The sequence below is a fragment of the Arctopsyche grandis genome, chromosome 10, assembly GCF_051622035.1.
Source record: "Arctopsyche grandis isolate Sample6627 chromosome 10, ASM5162203v2, whole genome shotgun sequence".
NCBI classification, from domain to species: Eukaryota; Metazoa; Arthropoda; class Insecta; order Trichoptera; family Hydropsychidae; genus Arctopsyche; species Arctopsyche grandis.
The window spans coordinates 7,448,077-7,470,443 of record NC_135364.1 but is presented as its reverse complement, the minus strand read 5'-3'; the positions used below and the strand labels follow the sequence as shown (position 1 = coordinate 7,470,443).

The 22,367-nt window shown below is 31.7% G+C and overlaps 1 protein-coding gene across 1 annotated transcript in view; it reads left to right on the top strand.

Moving 5' to 3' along the window:
- Positions 1 to 1,478: 1,478 nt before the first annotated feature.
- Positions 1,479 to 22,367, top strand: part of pdm3 (POU-domain protein pdm3) — a 179,017-nt gene continuing 158,128 nt past the window's right edge. The window contains exons 1-2 of the mRNA XM_077439660.1: positions 1,479 to 1,754; positions 7,208 to 7,445. The gene's annotated coding sequence lies outside the window, so the exon portion shown is untranslated. The remainder of the gene's footprint in view (positions 1,755 to 7,207; positions 7,446 to 22,367) is intronic.

Below are 22,367 nucleotides of genomic sequence, written 5' to 3'. Positions count from 1 at the left end.
AGAGGTGTTCAAATATACAATGCCCTTCCTGAGAGCATTAGAAGTGCTAGTAACATTGGTGCTTTCTTGATGGGTGTAAATAATACCTCTGTGGAAGATGACGTAATTATATATGTAAGTTTGATAAAATGCTACATATGTTTGGAATTATATTATATTATTTTAAGGTTATTAATTAAAGTTTTGTTAATTCTGTGTCTCGTATAGGCTCCTAAACCAATGAACCGATTACGATGGAACTTTCAGGATTTGTTGTATGCATGTCCGGAAAGATTACTGTGAAAAAAAATCACCCAAAAACGGGAACGGAAACGGGAATGAGTGTCATTGCATCGCAATAATTTCAAATGTGTTCGCTGCCTGCGTTTTTCCGATAAATGGGAACGGGGACGGGAATTGCATTCGTTATTGTGGCATTGAAACGCATGCCGGGTTCAGCTAGTATATTATACGCGGTCTCCGTGATGAGACAGAATGTTAAACGACAGAAAACGCAAATATCGGAAGGCAAAGATTGAAAATCGAAAGATTTTAAGTCGAAAGATCAAAAAAAAAAAAAAATGGTGCATGGTAAACGGTACATACTCACTTAATTTGCGCGAGCAGGATACAACAGGAACAAGAGGAACATGCTTTTCCTCCCGTATTCTGCGCGCGCACATTAATATGGGAGGAAAACCTGTTCCTCTTGTTCTTATTGTATCCTGCTCGCGCAAATTAAGTGAGTATGTACCGTTTACCATGCACCATTTTTTTTTGATCTTTCGACTTAACATCTTTCGATTTTCGATCTTTGCCTTCCGATATTTGCGTTTTCTGTCGTTTAACATTCTGTCTCGTCACGTATACTCTATTATACGATGCCCTTCCTTAGAGCATTAGATGTGCTAGTAACATTGGTGCTTTCTTGAGCGGTGTCAATGGATACCGCTGTGGAGGATGATGTAATTATATATGTAAGTTTGATCAAATGCTATATATGTATGTTTGGAATTAAAATATATATATATATATATATATATATATATATATATATATATATATATATATATATATATATATATATATATATATATATATATATATATATATATATATATATATATATATATATATATATATTATTAATTATCGTTTTGTTAATTTTGCTGACTATGTTATATTATAGCCGTCAGTTTTAGTGTAAAATTGTTGATTGTGAAATAATGCATTAGCAATTTGATATTTAATAATAAATAAATAAAAACAATTACATTTGCATTCGGCAAACCAAGTGTCGAATTAATGAATTCGGCAAAATTTTGCACAATTCACAAACTTTGCAGGTGCACAAATTCCAATCCGAAAAGATACAACCGTCAAACGAAAGCCCAACACATACATACATATATGTACAGTCGAGACGGAACACTACGAATTGGACCAATGGTTGACAACACCTGACCGACGGGTGTCGCCAAGCGCTGCTCGGGGCGGCCGCAGTCTGGCCGCGGTAGTCGCGTGCGTTGCGCGTCGTCGCGTCACCTCTTGTCTCTCGAACCAACACACGATAACACGCGCCAACACGCCAAACTGTCAAAACATTGTCAAAACAACTGTCAAACGGCCCGACCGACAGCGGCGAAACGCGCCAGTGTCGCGCGGAAAAACAAACCGGAAAATCGCTTCCGGATAACACCGAAGAAAACTTTCAAAAAGTGACAAAAATCAAAACGTGCCAAACAACTCAACGCGGAAAAACTCACAACACACATGTAAGTACAAAACTTTCAATTTATAAACAAAAATATAATAATGTTAATTAATAATAATAATAACAAATTTATTTATTCTATATACATATATGTACATACATACTGTATATGTATATATATATATATATTCGCAACGTACGTATGTACGTACGTACGATGCAATTAGCCTCGATTAAAGTTAATTTTACGAGCTAATTAAAAAACGTCGGTGCCATTATGTATATCGTTCGAATTAATTTCAATCAATTACGGCACGTTCTTATTCGCCGTATTATTATTATGTTTATAATATTTATATACATACATACATAGATCGAATGGCACGCGATCTCCATTCCGCGGTATTCGGTATAAAACATCTGTCCGATTTTATTGGCACACACGTGTACGAGTTGAATTTTCGCGCCACGTGTTGTGTGCGTAAGGATTTTGCGTACGCGTGCGTGTGACGTAACGTATCCTCAATTACGCTCCCGAGGTTCCCAAACGATTCCCGATACAAATAATATACTATATATATATGTGTAAATAAAACAAATCAATGATTACGATTGTATTGTCCAGTCACTGTAGTCCAGTGGCGTGTCGTGTGTTAGTGTAAAAATTAATTTCTGTCAACGAGTACATGTATGTATGTATGTTGGTGGTGTTTTTCACTTTGGGGTACAATTTATATTAATTGAACAAATTTTTGTGCTCTAGCGAGTCATTGTGTGTGTGTGAATGTAGGTGCGCGGTTAAAGGGTCACCCCTAGAATTCTCCCCTCGTTGTTTTTGTGAATGAATGATTCGACCGCATACCGAAACGTTTGAGTTTTGAAAGTTGAACCGCGCCGAGTGTGGGGAGCTTCCGTTGTGGGGGATCGTTTTATTGTGTTTGTTTATTATTTTTATTGTGTCTATGTATGTGATTTTAAGATGGATTGATGTTTTCGTATACTAATTCTTATCGTATTATTTTTTTGATTACTAATTTTGATTTTTATTAGTAAATTTTTTCGACAATCATCATCGGTCTATTCTAATATTGACTGATTCATTGATCAGTGAGTATTTTTTTCAAAAATGTTTGTTTTAGTATTAATAGTATTATACCTATATAATCTTATTTTAATGTTAGTCTAATACGCAGCATAATATGAAAAAAAAACCTAATTTAATAAAAATTTTATAAATGTTGAAATTCTTTAAAGTCGACGATCTAGTATTTTCAATTTTCATTATAAAAATATTAAACGAAAAGTATTTTCTATTTTAATTTATTCATACATACATATATATTTATTTTAATTTTTTTCAATATATAATTACATATGCATACAAACTTTTCATAATTTTTGTATACGTACATACATATATACAGATATGTATATTGAATTTGTCAGGTGAAACTTTGTATAAACACGGGTTCCCAATATATGGGTGTCGACACGAAGTAGAGTCGCGAGTTGAATAAAAAAACTAAAAAAATACTGACAATAATTTAATTTTCATTTTTATACCATGCTTAGATGTTTTGAAAATATTTTATAATTTATTGGCTTTTTTGAATAGGGGTCGTGATGTAATACATTGCGTAAAAAACTTTTAATGCATATTTTTTTCAATGAATCATTATTGAAAAATATAAATAGTATATGAAATAAACAATTCCGCATAAAATTATAATTAATTTCGTTCAATTAATTTCAAATGAAAAAAAAGTTTTATTATTTGAACAATTTTTTAAACATCGCAATCGAATAAAAAAAAAAATATATATATATATATATATATATATATATATATATATATATATATATATATATATATATAATTGACTTAAATGTATGCTAAATGTTGTTCCTTGTTGTACTATTTATGTAATATAATATATTTTTGCACATACGACCTTTTGAAATCATGTGCGAAGTAAAAATGAAAAAAAAAGTTTGCCTGGGGACAAAACAATTGAGAACAATTACGCTTATATTACGTGTATTTTAATAACAAATATATATGTATATATATATTTTTTTGTCTCATTCGATTATAAAATATGCATTGCTTAGAAATTACTTTGAACTACTTATGTATGTAAATACAAAAAAAAAGCTGTTATTAAGTACTATTTATCGCGAATGAATTAAACATACATACAAACATACCTGCTTACGGCATTGAAAAAGTGTAAAATGAGCACGTTAATGAGTAAGTACCTCTATAGCAGTTGATAAGGATAATTATAAATGAAACAATACATGAATTCTGAAGTACTGAAGTCACACATTATTCTCGATGAGTCAGTGTAATAATAATGTCGAGTGCTGAACGGGGGCGACACAGTTGTTGCCGTTCGTCGCGAACATTAGTCGTTAATGACTGCTAATTTTAATTAGTACTTGACATTCGCGCTAATTATCTCGGTGTCACTTGAGCCCGCGGACGCCGCTGGACGAACCGATCGGATCGCGGCAAATATGTACATACGTAATGCAAACAGCTCGTTCAAATGTATTATATAATATAATATAATAAATAAGACTGAATGATGGCAAGATTGTGAAAGATATGTGTGTTTGAACCAATTAATGTTTTATTTGTCGTCGCGTGACGCCACTGTTTCGTCTCACTCGGTTGATCTCCCGGATGCGACTTTGCGAAGATCGTTCCCCCGCAAAAGGGATTATTATAAGAATATCGATGGTGTTTATTGTATGAGGCGTTTCTATATTTATTTTTTAATGCTTTTACTTAACTATTTTTGAGATAATTTAAGCTTTGCGTCATTTAAAAAAATGGTTAGGTTTCAAATTTAATATCGCAAAGACTTTGAAGACGTCAAAGGGGACCGGGAGATTACAAAAATGTTATATAAATTCGGTTTGTTTTGAACCTAGCAATCTTCTTTTCAGATATTTCAAAATTTAGTACCATTGAAAATTGGATGTACATTTTGTAAGAATAAAAAATATTATTTATATAGTACGAGCCGAATTGGATAAAATTTATTAAACTATTTTAGACAACATACATACATACATACAGATATTCAATCTAAAATTGCTGATTTGTTAGTCGCTTTTTTGTTCGATTCGTATTACTGATAAAATCATTCGTTTTTAAGTTTTAATTAAATCAGCGCTAACAGCTTTAGAGGGGTTGAATTTTATAATTTAAATGAGTTTTGTCGCAGTCAAGACCTTTTTCGATGTACTATTTTTATGGCTGATAAGTGTAGTGAGGGTAATTTTTATCAAATTGGTTAGGCCGGTTTTCAAGACAAAATTAACAACAACAAAAAAAATTGTGCAACTAAAAAAATTGCTCGTTTAATAGTTATAAAAATATATTGAAAATAAATTTATTTAAAATAAAATTATCGATTAAAAATAGGATTTTGAGTTTTATTCCTATTGTGCCATTAAAATAAGATAATACTAAGAATACTAACCAAAAAAAAGGAGAATAGAAAATGATCACTAGATCAGCGGCTATTAGAATAGACCTAAGATATATTGTCAACATATTTTATGAACAATAATAACCAATCGAATGTTCTATAACATCAATAATGTATTATATAATTGGAATTTTCATCATTTCCCATACGTGTATAATATAATATTATAAATGCTTTATTTAAAAATTTGAATCAAATAATTATAATGAAAATGTGATTTGCTTTTGTTTAAATTTCGTATTCATATTTTCTGTGGTCTACTGTTGAAATTTGCATCTACATATAATGACAACATTTTAAAATGGTACATGGTGAAAATTTTGGTATCGGATTGTACAGATTTTCTCGTCTGAAGTCAACGATTTCAGGTATTACAAAGATTTTTTTTTGTTTTTATTGAATTCGGGCGAAACTCTCTTTTTATATTCTCGCGCCTGGAAAATTCCCGAACGGTGTAAAAATAGAAGAAAATTGGAAAAAGTTTTCCGGGCTTCCTTCACTGCTATTTTCACCACGAATTTCGTTCTTATTTTTTGATAAGTAATAATTTTAGCACAAGCATTTTTTTGGTTATTCGTACTGTTAATTATAAACGTTGTTTCTATTAATGTTCTTTTGTTATGAAAATTCGTTTTTAAAAAAAATTATTATACAAATACATTTTTTCACAGCAACCGTAACTATGAAACTTCTTTAATTGCTTCTATATATAAAATATGAAACATTTTCTTATATAGGTATTTTCGGAATACAAACAGCAATAATATAATACATGGAGCAGAGCCCGCATGTACAGACGATACATTGTAAATTTAAAATAGAAAGATGTCGATCGTAAACCTGTCGATTTCTAAATTTTTAGTGCGCGATATAAATAATTAACAAAGCTTCAGTTATAAAAGTAACTACAGACTTTAATATAATCACGATGTCGATGAACTTGTACGCTATTAAATTTTTATTTTCGACGGGAAAATTCATCAATGCCATTGTCTTCTCTTGCATTAATTAAAATCTACAATTAATAGAAAATTAATCTCCCATTCAGTCTTATTACAATGTGAAATATTGCATTGACTTTTAAGATGGACCATTTTCATTTCGTGACGAATAAATCGCAATCGATCAACAGACAGATGAATTTGGAATATTTTAAGGGAGAGCATCAGCGGTTGAAATGGCAGGGGAGGGGAATGCATTTTCACTGACAATTTAATATAGGGAATCCCATCGACTATCGTACATTCGCTCACTTCGAAATCACAACGGCGTATCGGATGAATAGAATGCCTCAATTCACTGAGTTAAATCTGATTTAGCTCAAATACCAACCTTGAATGCCTAAATCCAGAGGCGGATTTAACTATAAAAGCGTCAGCTGTAATATTATATATTTTTCAGATGATATTATCAGACCCTTGCCTATTCATCACCACGCAGATATAATCCATTTTATTTGAGTATGTGATAAGAAGAAATATTTATCTAGAAATATGTTTAAAAATACCGGGGAATTAATTTAAATGTAGAATTAAATTAAGATTTTTTACAGTTTCCGTTTTATGAAGATTCGTTTATCACCATTTTATATACATATTATATATACATTTGATTTATAAACATCATTGGAATCTTTAATAGTTTCGTTCATTACACTTTTATCATAGCTTTTACTACGCAATACTGTCGAATAATTATTATTGACTAGGCCAACTAATTATCATTATTTAACAGCATTATTTTTGTTCTGTTCAACAATATTAATAATATTGCTATTAGAGAGATCATCTCGGATTTGTACCATTTTAAAGACGACATGTTTTCAAAAGTGTGCTTCTGCTATGATGCATCCTCATTAATGGGTATATTTCTATATTTAAATATTCACGTGTTGTATTCGATGTTTCCATTTTATCTATATACATATGTATGTATATATGAAGTATGAATTGATACATTATTCTGATTTTTTATGTATCGAATGTGTAATTAATGCTTTGAATTTTTTCAGTGCGGTGTCGAGAGTCGAAGATAGTCGTTGGGAAAATCAGCAAAAAACTATGTGCAAAGTTAGTATATCTCGCATTTGACATTTAAAAAAGTGTTCGAGATCAATTTGAGAATATATCTGCATTATCAAATTGGCAACAAGTGCTGAAATAGCTGGTTAAAAATAGCCGGCAAGCTGTTCTACACGCAGTTCAAGACGGCAGCCCTTCACAGAGACCTCCTGTTCGCCAACACGTCAGGTGAGTCGACCCCTTCTCTTAATCCTAGATAACGTGCGGGAAAATCCCGGGAAATCCCGTCCTTTACTCTCTCTTTCTGTCTCTCCCTCTTGTTCTCACTCCAGCCGTCCTCACACTTCCTGTCTACCCGTTTGTAACGTATGAAGTGATAATTCACACTTCTCACTCTTGAACGCTCGACAAATTGTAATATTTGCCGAAATTAATCACATCGCATTGTCGAGACGCATTCGTGTGCTTTGTAAATTGTACACGATTTGTATATTCTTCAAAATGTGCAAATTTATTCTTTAGAAAAAAATTAAATTAAATTATTATGAAAAATTTTCGTGCGGTGTATGCAGTGCGGCACAGATACGGGCAATTTTAAATTTTAAATAACTTCATACGCTTTGATTCATTTTGCGTATTAAAATAAATAAATGAAAGAATATAAATTAGTATTTATCGTAATTGAAGCAAAATTAAAATAAAACATTCCGTTTTATTTTAATGTGAACATATTTGTAATTTAAAATGGATGCTAATAGTATAATGCGCTCCTAGTCCTATTCGTGTTTTATAATAACGATGTTCATTATTATTTCTTAGTAGCATTTAATTTAATACTCTTAAGTTTGTTTAATATTTTCCGCTAAAAATTAAAACGAATTGTTTATTGCAATGCCATTTCTCGGTATTATTGATATAGAAATGGCGTTGAGTTACGACGCGGTGTTGGTTATTTTTGGAATAAATTTTAAATAGAAAACAAACGAGAAATGCTAGCCCCAAAATGTGATGATAATTAATCGTCACTGTGTGGACAATAAAATGACTGAGTAATGAATTTAACTTATAATTAGTTTTACTTATGAAAAAATCTGTTTTTATGTAAGCAACCGTTTTTGCGCCGCACCTATTTGACTATTATATAAATTTTAATGGAATTTTTCCCTGGAGATATAATTGAGTTTTTTTTTTGGATTATAATAATTATCTAAAACCTTTTCATCTCAAATACATTTATATTATCACAGCGTCATCTTGATTAAGATTTTAATTTTATTAATTCAACATTCATATTAGATACAAACGTACATAAGTGTATAAATATATTTGTGTTATCGTTTTTTTTTTATCGATGTGCTCTTTCGAGTGTTATTATTGCACATATTATATACATATACCGGTGTCGTAACATCGGTTGTAAAACATTTACGATCTATATTTTTGATTGAGATTCCACTCTAGTATTTTGCAAGTAAATATCACCATGGATTTACACGAACGGTGCTTTGTTATTCGCATCAATTGTATAACGTCAATTTTTTATTGCGTCAAAACACGTCATAAAAAATCGCAGTTCTACGTTTTAAATGCCATTTTCGACATGCAATATGCATTTTTCAATATATGTACTGTGGCTACATATATGTATATCGAACGTGAGACTTTATATCGAGCGTTAATTTTTTTTAAATATTGTATTGCACTCATTACATTTATCTGAGAGACTTTGAATTTTCTTGTTTCTCTTATTCAAATAGTCAGGACGACTAACGGGGATAACTTACGGACGGATATGACTAACGGACTGACGTGACCATCATTAGGGAAATATTATATTTATGATTTGTAGCCATATAAGTATTTATGTAGGCTCATTTCAAAGGCATCATTTGCAACGTTAAAAGTATGTATGAAGCAGTGCAAAATTAACCATTTATTTATAGATGTTATATATTTTTTAGTTTCCATTTGAATTTGTAATGAATGTGTGTAGGAAAGATTTTTGAATGCGCAGAGTGAGTGCTTAGCGAGCGTGCATAATGTGTATGGGCAGAGTGTGTGAGACGTGTCCTTTAATAGTCCCTATGTATGTAAAGACGCATAATAAACGACGTTTGATATAATCTGCGTGCATTATTTGAAATCCCTTGCATTCTGATCCTAAATATGTATACATATATAAATGTTTGTATTTCACTCCCACAGGAACCATACTCATATAAGTTGCTAAAGAATTTTCACATTAAATATGTACATGTATAAAAGTAATCCACGTAGAAATTCATTCTTCTGTATTTGGTGATTCTTCTGAAAATATTTCGTCGAAGAAAATATTCTTTTGTCAAATATAATTTTGAGATCATATTGACAGTCAGCAGTATAGCTCGGTGGTTGCGTTAATGCTAACCATTGAGAGGTTCCCCAGGCCGAGCACTGGTTTGATCTCGATTGAATAGCTTTAATTGCAAGTATTTCTGCAGTAGTGCTGGTCAGACTTGGGTATTTGTCACTCCAGGTCGATCAAGCAGAGTTTGCCAATTTATCTGATTTCATTATTGAAACTGTTCCCCATAAAATAGTGGCAAAAACCCTACTATTTGAATATGATTTAAAATTTACAACCTATAAATTAATATATGCACAAGCTAAATACTATAGATGTCACTCGGGGGCAACCCGTAATGGCATTATGGAAATATATAAATAATTTTAAAAACCCACTATTGTTTTGGTCCGTTATTGAGTTGTTTGAAAACAGTGAAGAACACAACTAAGATCACCCGACTGATTGTACGTATTGTGTTGTAAGCAATAGTCTCATTTGTTGGTAAACAAGTTGACGGACAAATTGGTAGAGTCTGCCAATTTCTTTGTAGACACATCTCTACCTTAACTTTTTGTGGTTTCAATTCGATAACTCGATATATACTGATATGTATAATACATAATTATTCGGAATTGTATATTATTTCAGTTAAAACTTTGCAAAATTAGATCCCAATCAGACGAAATGTGTAAAATACGAGTGCACATACGTACATAGCTTGCGCGATCTAACGTACAATCGCTCCCGATCGACGGGGTTGAATCCACCCTTTATTTACGGGTATCGTCAGCACGCGTGTGTGTGTGTGTGTGTGTGTTTTATTTTTATTTTTTGTTTGGGGTTAATATATATATATATATATAATATGTGTGTGTGTGTGCGAGTGTCGGCGTTTTATATCGCTGCCGTATAATTATCATTACAGGAATTCTTTCATATTTGATGAAGGTGATGGGTGTGCGGTAAAAAGGCCAACGTAACAAATTACCGCCGCCGCCATTTATAAAAATCTAAATTACACGAACATAAATTAGTGAGAAGGAAAGAGTGAGATGTAATTATGGAGAGCCGCATTAATATTTATGTCCCTAATTATAAGACCTTTGAATAATACCTAACGAACGCTGAGTGGACGACGGGGTCGCCAACGGGACACACGAGATCGCCAGCTTCACAATTATCACCATACCGTACACCTTTTGGTAATTTTATAATTCGGTAAATTGTTTTTAATTTATTTTTCGGCGTGCGGTAAAGGATTACGCAGTCATACGATACGGTGAGTGTTTTGAGAGGTCGGATTTTGGTGAGAGTGTATGTGTGTGTTTGGATTTGTTCGTAGGGTTTTTGTTAGATGTAATTAATGTGTTTAGTATGAAGTACATATTTTATTGTATAGTTGTGTCTTTGAATGTATGTCTGTATGATGTGTCAAAACTGTGATTGATATTTTCCCGGTTTGTGGTACATCAGTAGCCTGTTGTACGAATGTATGTATGTATTCGCATTCTCGTACCTTCTTCCTCTTGTGAGGTAATAAATATTCGCTTGCATGCCAATTTTATTGCCGTTAGTTAGTGTACTTAAATTGTTGTTAAATACTTAGTTGTTTGTTGCAGCTACAGATGTGTGGAATTAGTGGTTGAGATTATGAAAGATTTTGTATGTAAATTGTTTAATGTCAATGAGTTCACCTATTGAATATTATTATATATATACATATGTATAAGACTTTCAATGTTTTTTGCATTTGATATTATCGTCGATCCTTTTCTTTCCGTCGCATCATTATCATTCACGGCCATTCGTCACCCACTGCTGGACGAAGGCCTCTCCAACGCGCTTCCATTCGTCTCTGTTTTGAGCAACTCTCATCCATCTCATCCCGTACATTATTTTTGGCTTCGGTTACCATTTGAGTACTTTTTTGTCTAAATTTTGCCTGTTCTTTACCTGTTCTCGACCCGCCTATTACCACTTCAATTTCAACACTCATTCACTATATGTATGTATCAATTTCTCACATACATATTTCGTTTCCTATCTCGCTTTATCATAATTCTTTGAGCGCATTGGATTTTGTGTAACATTTTGGCGTGCAGAGACGCTTCAGAGACGAATGTTTCTATTTTTGGCAACTCTCATCCATCTCATCATACATATTTTTCTGATTTCATCTACCCATCTCCCCTGTAGCCTTCCTTACACTTTTTTACATTCTCTCGGTTACTATTCCAGCACTTCTATCGTCCATTTACCGTCCGTTTTTTTTTACTACAAGACCCACCCATTGCCATTTGAATTTATTTTATCTCACCATTAGATCAATCACTTTTGTCATACTAGAAGTACCCACGTAATCAGTTTTATATCTTTCCTCGTTATGCCAAGCATACAACGTTCCATACTTCTTTGAGTGGAATGAGTCTCATGCAGTGTTCTGGCATTCAATGCCCAAGTTGTGCATCTAGCCAGCAGCATAGCTCGGACGTTAAGCTTCTGCTTACCGTCAAGAAGGTGCCGGGTTCAATCCCTGAATGAAAATGAATTTTTCAGAGTATGCTGTTGGTCAGACCTGGACTTGTGACTCCAGGTTGATCGTTTCCTATCAGAGTTTGCCAATTTTCTCTGATTTCATTGTTGAAACGGTTCCCGGAAAAAAAAAATTGGCTAAAAATCCTTCCTACCTACTATGTCACCATTATTTGAAATTTGATTGATGTACAATAAAAAATTTATGTACAAATCATAGATGTCTCGTTAATTTACGAGTTTTTTCAGTGTCTCGCAATTCAACGACTTATAATAAAAATGCTGCATTTGTATTTGTAATTGGCCAGGAAGGCGCATTGGGATTTACCTGTAAGGCCTTCCTGGTATATATGTAAAATAAAAATAAAATAAAATAAAATAAATCTATACGTCATTACTTATTACAAAACGCTAATCATACATATGATGATTTTTATTTAATAATACATTTAGTTGACTATGAGTTGGACAAATTAATGGACTCGATAAATTATAATATTTAGATTAAATCAAAAATAGTTCTGATGCAAATGTCATGACAGATAAATCATTTCATATGTAATGTCCTAAGAATTCAAATAAAAATCAAAGAATTAAATAACACAATTAACTTGCTTTACTGTGCTGGACGTCATTTGTCCAAAAAAGCTAAAATTGAATTATAAAGCGTGTTAAAAGTTAAAATAATGCAAAGTCTGCTAGTTATTGTAATTAGCTTTTAAAATCATTTTATGATTTATTAAATGTCGAATAATAAAAGATAACGGCTAAAGCAGAGCCTTCATTCTAAGGCGGATATCATTCTCACACTGACCATTGAGCGTGGCGCGTATTGGATTCCCCCTCTCTCTTGCATCTATGAGGCACGTGTACAAGGGGCTTCCCGCGAAAATAATTATTTCTGTTATCAACGTTTTTATTTCATAACGGCATAATTAGAATCATAGATGTTTTGATGAGGAATACAGAAAACATGAAGACCCTGCATTCAGTATATTTGGAGAAATAATATAAAATATAGTCTTGGTCACTCGCTATCCACCACAGTGCGGCAAGTGTTTAACTAATGCATTTCATTTCGTATGTATACGCAAACATTCATGTGGTCTCATTTGAAACCATCTTCATTACATCATCAATAAATAATCACCCTTTAATCGGTAGACAATTAACGTCATTACAATTCTAAATATACCGATCTTAAATTCAACTTAATTCTGAAATAATGGACAACTAATCACTCGAAATGCACACAATTATCGACAATTTACCGACACGCCAAATCAACGCCACCACCGTTGTGCAATTCATTTCTAAATCGGCAACAATATGCTCGATCCGCGTCTCGTTAGCCACGTACGATGGATGTCATTGTTTCTGTTTGTTTTTTTTTTTTTTTGTACCACCATTTATTTATTCGTCTTCTGCTTATTTCGTATCAATTTCGCAACGTTCATTCATCATCGCGCCACAGCTCGAACGGCATCGTCATTTCGTACACGTACGTAAAATATGCATACGGCGAATTCGAATCGATTGCATTATGCCCACGTCCGTTCCCACCGTCATCATCAACGTGCATGTATGTATGTACAATGTGCATGTGCATAATTCAGATGTGTTTATATGTATGTACATATGTATTGTAAGTGTTGGAGTTTTGTTTAATTTCGTTAAGTTCGCAGGTCGACGGGTGGAGCGCCCCTGGCCGGGCCGGGCTAATAAATTAAAATGCGTAATTATATCAAATCCTTTTAGTCGTAGGTATCCCCAAAGAGTCGAAGAGTCGAATCGGTGGCAAGAAGTCGCATTCCAATCGACGAGCGGTACGCGATCGAGCGATCAGAATGTGAGTTATTATTAATAATAAGGCTCGGTTGAATTAAAACCCGGTTCGTGAATAAGACGGACTGCCCATTAAAAAGGTTATAAATCGACATTGCGGGAGCAGTCTGCCGCTCGTTTTAACCCCTACGCGACGTTTTATTGCGCATTTATTCTGTTTTAGGTTGGGGTTTTATTTTTTTCGTTTTGAGCATCTGTACTTTTCAAGTAGCCTTTGTGCTTTTGGTCCGCGTCTATATTTTTAGGTACCATTTCCGGTCAATTTAAAAATTTTGAAAAAAACTAACGTCATGTCGATATTTTTTGATTTTTAAATGATTTTTATTATCACGAAATTACGTTCACAATACATCTTATATCTATTTTAATAGCTACTGATCTACTGATCATTTTCAATTTTACAATTTAATTTAATTTGGTTAGTAATCATAGTATTATATTATTCTAATGTTAATCTACAGCATAATAGGAAAAAGAGCTTAAAAACCTATTTACAATTCTTATAAATGCTCATAATACATCTAATACATAATATTAATTAAAGACTCTCTAAAGTCGACGATCTAAAGCAGATTGTGTTTAGGTAATCTGTGTTTATACCTGAAGTCATATTGATATGAATACTACGGGTACTAAGTTTCTGTTCGATAGTAAGAGCGGTGTTCAAAAAATTCCCAAAATACACAGAAACACACAAGCATTTATCATGAAAACTACTGATCATGAAAATGTGATCAGCGATCGATCCTGAGTTCGAATCAGTCAAAATCTCGAGTTCGAATTTTCGCATGATCGCAAAACTTCATCTATTGTTACTACGTACATATGTATATACATAGATAAAGTATAAATTAGATAACCTTAAATATGTGGTTACTTTTTCTAAAAACGTTAACTTATATTGAATTGTAAATAATTTAAATAGATCTTATGTGAATAAAGTCATATAAATTCATTAAAATTAATTTGTAATAATAAATAAATTTAATTTTAGGCAGTCATATAAATTTATTTAAAGTTTCGGTCATAATTTAAACAACCGTCTGATCGCATTTATTACCATTTGTGTTTTATCAGTGAATTTATCAATTTGAAGTTGCTACATTTAATACTGAAAATAAATAAATTCCAGACAACCTATTTCAAAATATGCCATTTACAGCGCAGTTTACTGTAATATTTTGCAATAATATGCCTGTATATGTATGTATGTATGTACTTAATTCGCGATAAAATAATTTACAGTAAATAGCGGTGAATCTTAAAATTTAACGATGGCGACATTTTGCCGATTTACCGGTAAACCGGTAAACTAGTATTGTAATCCCTCGTATGTATGTATGTACATACATATGTAGTAACAAATTATGAAGTTTTGTGATCATGCGAAATGTTCAGATTTTGACTAATTTGAACTCAGAATCGATCACTGGTCGTGTTTTGATGTTTTTTTTATTTATTTGTGTGTGTGTTTTGAAGATAATATACCGTTATTTCTATCGAATTGTATCAGTTGCTGAAGTTTATACCGTTTTGTTGTGAACTTTTTCTTAGGTTTACCGGAAGTGGTACCTGCCATTATGGGTCTGTTATTTTTTATAATCTTTTGAATTAAATTATATTATGTTATAAAACACAAAAGTGTTTAATAATATAATTTTAGACTTCTCTGCAGACAAATCTCTCCTGTGTCCACTCGTGTATATTCTTATTTGGGTGAATTCATAAATGATTGAAATATTACGGTTGGCCATATAAATGTTAACTAAACGTAAATACCTACATACATATAATATCATGAAGTATTTCAGTATACATACATATGTATATGTATATATGTATGTATGTTATTACTACAGTATGCAAGAGTGGAAGTAACTCTTGCAAATTAAATATGAAATGTTGTAAAATAATTATTATTGATTGATATTTAGTAAAAAGTACTAACATAAAGCCATATATATACACACGAAGTCTATAATTTCAATACTTGTTTTTATAATATGTACACCTACATACATATGAATATGCATACAATATTTTCAGGGATTGATTTTATGTTATTTGGTCTGTTTGATTTTTTTTTTATCTTCGTTTATTTAGGGATTTAGATTCCAACGTGTCAAAGTAAGCTTCCGATGAATTGTATAAACGGTTAAAGTCGTAAATGTTTTCATATTTGCAAATACACCTTTGTGTGAGGCTTTATGTTCTCTTACATTGTTACTTTGTTGAATATGCAAATTAGGCTTTTGGTTTTAGTGCACTTACTTAATAATACCGATGTTCGACCCTCCTCTGTAATAACAATTATTATTAATTAAAATTAAGTGTACATATTTCGATTATTGAAAAAAACCAGTCCGTTGTTGCACTATCGATCGGGTTTAGTATCCAAATGTCTCAATTATACTGTAATAAAAATTGTTGAAAAAAACAGCACACTGTTTTATTATGGTTTTTTTATGCGAAAATGTGTTAGTCAAGTATGCAGCGTCGTCCACTATCATGTTAATTTATTATTTTATGGCGTTTTTGATGGTATTTATGTATATTCCAGATTGAATGATATCCTAATCCGTTCGACTGTATAATCATTTTCGACTCAACGAGTTTTAGTAATTATCGGACACACTCGCTTGTATTATACATATTTTTGTCCGATTGTGAGATAAAAATTTGTAATTACATTAATTACACATAACTTTGGATTTGAATTTTAAATTTGTCATGTGTAATGAGTCGGTGGCGTGCTTCGTTTTCGCTCATGATTGCGAAAATGAGACTTGATATATGAAATGGTTTTCATTTTAATACTATTCAACTTGCGTATATTTATGTAAGCACATTGTAATTTAGTCAATACACGTATAATGCTCTTATTCAAAGTATTAAATTACCTTCCGTAGATGGTGTTTCGTTTTTTTTTCTTCACAATATTCAACAACAAGGTGATATATATTTTATTTTTAATTTTAATGTATGCGCATAAAAAAAAATGAGAATTTTTCGTTACAAATTAACGCGGGAATAATGCGTTATTTTTTTTTCGGTTGTTTCAAATAAAAATTATACATACAAAGCCACCTATATTACACTTGTTTTCAATAAACAGTTTTTACATTTTTCCATGCTTAATGTGTTTATTTCAGGCATTAAATGTGAGCTCACAATAGAGACTGTCTTTCGGTGTCTCGCTCTCGCTCATTCTACTAGCGTTCAAGTGAGAAAGAGATGCAGATAGAGATCGCAACGAACAAACAGAACGCGTTCGCTCGCCTCTTTGGTAGAGCATGGTGGTGTGTGTTTGTGTGTTTTTTTTTTATTTTAGAAGTGAGAATTTAGATTGAGATCTTTGATACGATAAGCGTATTGCAAATTGCGTTCGCGGTAATTAGTTAGCTTACAAAGCGCTCGTAAGGACAAAAAATCATTAGGAACGTACAGACGTTAAAATATAACACCGGGGCACATTAGCGTCGTTTCTAATTGCTGAAATACCGCATTATTTACACTATATGTGTAAAGTATGTTTTTGGAATAAATATGGTGTTTTCGTTTGTGTAATTTTTCATGTGGGGTGCTAAGTTTCCGGTTCCTCTCTCTTTGTACAAGCTCTAGTCAAAGTGAATCGGACGCGAAGTATATAGTGTGTATGTAAATATGATAGATCAGGTAGTAAGTAGCAAGCAGTTTTATTTACATGAAGAAGTTTGTTAATAGAAAGAAGTGGAAAATACTTAAATACGATCGTGTGGATTCGTTATACCATACATAGGTATAACATTTCTCTAGTCATGAATGGAAAGAAAGATGAATCTATCTATGTACGATTCATCCGTGTTTATTTTTGATTTTTGAGATCTTTATTTGAAGATTTTTTTATTTTAAACTTTTTAGCTTAGTTGATGAGACAATACTTATGTATATATTCAATAAATTGTCCCACTACTGTTGAGACTCTGCAGTCAAATATTAATTTGTTTCATTTACTCTTATACACTGGTTGCGTTGGAGCAATCTGTTAGATGAGATTTTACATGAGGGAAAAATTAAATATATAAATTGTATACATATACGTATGTAAATCCATATGTATATACTAGCAAGGCCTAACAGGTAAACCCCAATGCGCATTATTGACCAATTATAAACATCAATAAACAATTTATTATGTTTATACAGTATCATAGAGACAGATTTGGTAGTATTTTGTAATATCAGCAAATTCGAGATGCTGTGTGTATACATGGACTTGAATTTGCGAGAGATTCATAGTTAAGATATGTTTTATGTACATATATACAATAATAAATAAAATAAACAAAAAAATGTACATTCATATATTTATATATTAATTTTTTTTAAATAGAAACGTTGTTATCTATATATTTATTTATGCATTATATATTAATCACGACCATAACATACACACATAGGTGCTACTAAATGAATAATATCCAATTTTAAGTTATTATATTATATATAATAAAAATATTTAACGGTGATTTAATTTTTTACATTCAATCTGAAGCTTAGTAATGATTTTTGATAAATTTTGGTTTCCTTTCTAATGCACTTTTATGCCAGCTATTTATTAAAGGTAAAGTTAAATTAAATATGTGTATTTAATTTAACTCATTTGAAGACCAATGTATGTGTGTATGTGTATGTATATATGTATATATGTATATATGTATACATACATACATACAAAGTTTCAAAGTTTTATTTCTCACAGTTTATATTGTAAAGACATATGTATGTACATATGTATTTGCTTATATGTATGTATAAATCTCCTCAAAGTTGACTGAATTAGATAAAATGTAACAAATTGGCCGGAATCTTCTGTGTTTTCAATTGTGGATTAAAATTAAATACAAATATATGTACATATGTACATATATTTAACATATGAACTATTTACGTAATAACATATATGTATGTGTAATTGTGAAATGTGACGTAAAACAAACACTCATTCGGGCCTCGTTCATTTTTCCAACGAATGAATAATTTCCAGACATTTGCTTTGACGCGGCATTTGCGGCGATTCGCTAAGTATGTGATATTTGTGAAATCTCACCGTATATTAATAATAATCGTCGTGAAAATTTACATACAAACGTGTCAAAAACACATGATCGATTGAGGTTACACTCTACATATTTAAAATAATTGCATCGCGGTGGGCGTGGCTCGCCGTTTGAGATTTCTCCGCGTTTATTTACATCAATAAAGCGTCATTATACGACTGAAAAGAGCAATAAAATAATAATACTAATAAAAAGTACAAAAATATCAGGAACAAACATTACCCGAGATTCTTTACGTGTTAAAATATATGCTAATGACGTTTTAATGGTGGAAGTTAACGGGAGAGAAAGTTCTGCTTTATATTAAACAGTAGGCATGTAATTAGAGATATCGTTAAGGTGAAACCCCTTGATTATTATACTATAAAACTAGTTGTGTGTATGTGTGTTTTTTGGACGTAATAAAACATCGAAAGTTCAAAAATTAAGAACGTCTCGATCGTAATCGATCGGGATTATCGGAATAAATTACCGATTGAAAATAACTCATAATAATTTAATGTCGATCGTTAATGTTATTCCGAGGAAGATAAAACGGAACGTCAAAAAATTGTATCATTAGAGTTTAATATCTGTGGACGATGGAGGCTAATTTTTTATACGACCTTGACTTCGAATGATAAGTGTAATTGCGATGATAAATCGATTGACAAAATCAATGCGGTTTGTTTTATTTTTTGAAAATAGGTTTATTTATTGAGATCAAATTTTAATACACAAATACATAGTGTAATTTGTACCTACATATGTGTGTAGTTGAGAACGTATATGTAGAAATTATTATGTGAGGCGAGTAGTGAGGGCTTAAAAACGAAATTTTAATTTTTGTGCTTGAAAAATGCAATAGAAAAATTGGCATGATTATAAAACGTTCACCATTTTGATGAAAAATACGGGGATGAGAAAATTAAAACACTTTAAGTTGCATTTTGTACACCACTTAAGGGTAGTAAAACTACGTGATAACAATACATATACTGTAAAGAATTTCTAATCTTACATATAAAACACTTAAGTTTGTTCGTATGTATGTATGTATGTATGTACCTACGTATTAATCGTCAACAGTCTATTGTTCTGACGTCATCGAACAAATAATTCGCTTTTTTCCGATTCAAAGTTCCCGGGGGCGTAGGCAACGGTAGCGAAGCTCTAGGGCTACGCCCTCCTGGGGAGCGCAGGCGCTAAGAGCGAAGCCCTAGGGGGCGCAGACCCCGGGGGTGTGCGTTTAATTTTTTATAAGAGACTTACTATATATGTTTGTTTGTTCGTGACAGTCAATTTAATAAAAAAAACAAATGAGTATTCAAATAAATGTATATAAAATAAAACTATTCAAATAAATTTAACAAAATGTTTACTATTAGATTAGTCATGTTTAAGCGGTTCATATTACAAATACCGAGCGAAGCCGGGTAATAAAGCTAGTTAGCGATAACTTACAAGTTACATGGGTTGATAAATACACAATAGATTCCCTTGCAAGGCAGCATAATGTATATGTACAATTATTATTATACCATCTTAAAATGTTTATTTACGGTTTTTTATTATGCTTAAACTGTACTAGATATAAAACATGGCATTTATGTATGTGCATGGCTCTACCTACATATGTACTTTCAGTTTGCAGTTGGTTGCTAAGTTTTCGAACATTAAAAGGTTACAGTAATAAGTTACGTTATACGTGTAAGTGTACTTTTATTAATAAATGTCATTAAAATTCACAGATATACGCACTGTAAACGTACACGTATGTATGTAGGTATGTATGTATGTTTGCATACTACAGATAGCTTTTTCGCTTAACTCGTTGGCCCGCGGCGGGAACACTGTGCAAATCGTTAAACGGCGATAAATAACAAACGGTAGCTGGGAATTTTAACCCGAATAATTAAATTAGCTAAACTGTATTTGGTAATGATTTTAATCCGGGTATTAGTCAGGGGTGTTTACATTCGTCCACTCATTAAGCCGGTCGCGCAAAACGAACGCACTCTCCACTGCGAAAATTCAACATTTTCCGAAAGCGTTTTGTGTATTTTATTTTGTTTACTTTTATTAACCCATTAACGGCGCTTTTCCGCCGTCGTCGACCGTTCTCCGCATCGAACTCGATTCTAATATTGTAATTAGAGTTATTATAATCATAATGAGTGTCGGCGACATTTGCAACGGTGCAAATTTTACGCATGAATGATTCATAGATCTATATATATATATATATATATATATATATATATATATATATATATATATATATATATATATATATATATATATATATATATATATATATAATTGAATGTCTGCCTGTGTGTCTCGTATATGCTCCTAAATCACCCAACCGATTATGAAGGAACTTTCAGGATTTGTTGTGTGCATGTCCGGGAAGATAACTGTGAAAAAAATTATATATTATAAATTAATTTTCAAATCATATAGTACAAATTTTTAAGGGGTGGGTTTAAGCGATAAAAATATTTATTTGCAAATTTAACATTCAAGTTGTTATAAAAATGTACCTATTTAATTGATAAAATTCAGTTTCATTGTGATGAAAAAGCTTTTGAATTACATTCTTTTGGAAAAAGGTCGTTCTCTTTTTTGTCTTTGATTGAAGTGGACAAAAGAACTTCTTTCAGACGGGTCATTGCCTGAAGGGAAGAGACATCTCGTTGTTGTTGTCTAAATTTTTCATTGATTTTTTAGTGTGATTATTGGTGATTCTGCCATTGAATCATTTGGTTAATTTGTTAGTGATATTTACATATAATTGGTATTAGTCATTATTTCAAATGTTAAGGATTGTAAATAGGTTTTTGAGCTCTTTTTCCTATTATGCTTTAGATTAACATTAGAATAATATAATACTGTGATTACTAACCAAATTAAATTAAATTGTAAAATAGAAAATGATCAGTAGATCAGTAGCTATTAAAATAGATATAAGACGTATTGTGAACATAATTTCGTAATAATAAAAAGCATTTAAAAATCAAAAAATTATTTCAAATGCACATATTTTTTATTTTTATTTTTTTTATTTTACATATATACCAGGAAGGCCTTACAGGAAAATCCCAATGCGCCTTCCTGGCCAATTACAAATACAAATGCAGCATTTTTTATTATAATTCGTTGAATTGCGAGACACTGAAAAAACTCGCAAATTAACGAGACATCTATGAATTGTACATAAATTCTTATTGTACATCCATCAAATTTCAAATAGTGGTGACATAGTAGGTAGGAAGGATTTTTAGCCAATTTTTTTTTTCCGGGAACCGTTTCAACAATGAAATCAGAGAAAATTGGCAAACTCTGATAGGAAACGATCAACCTGGA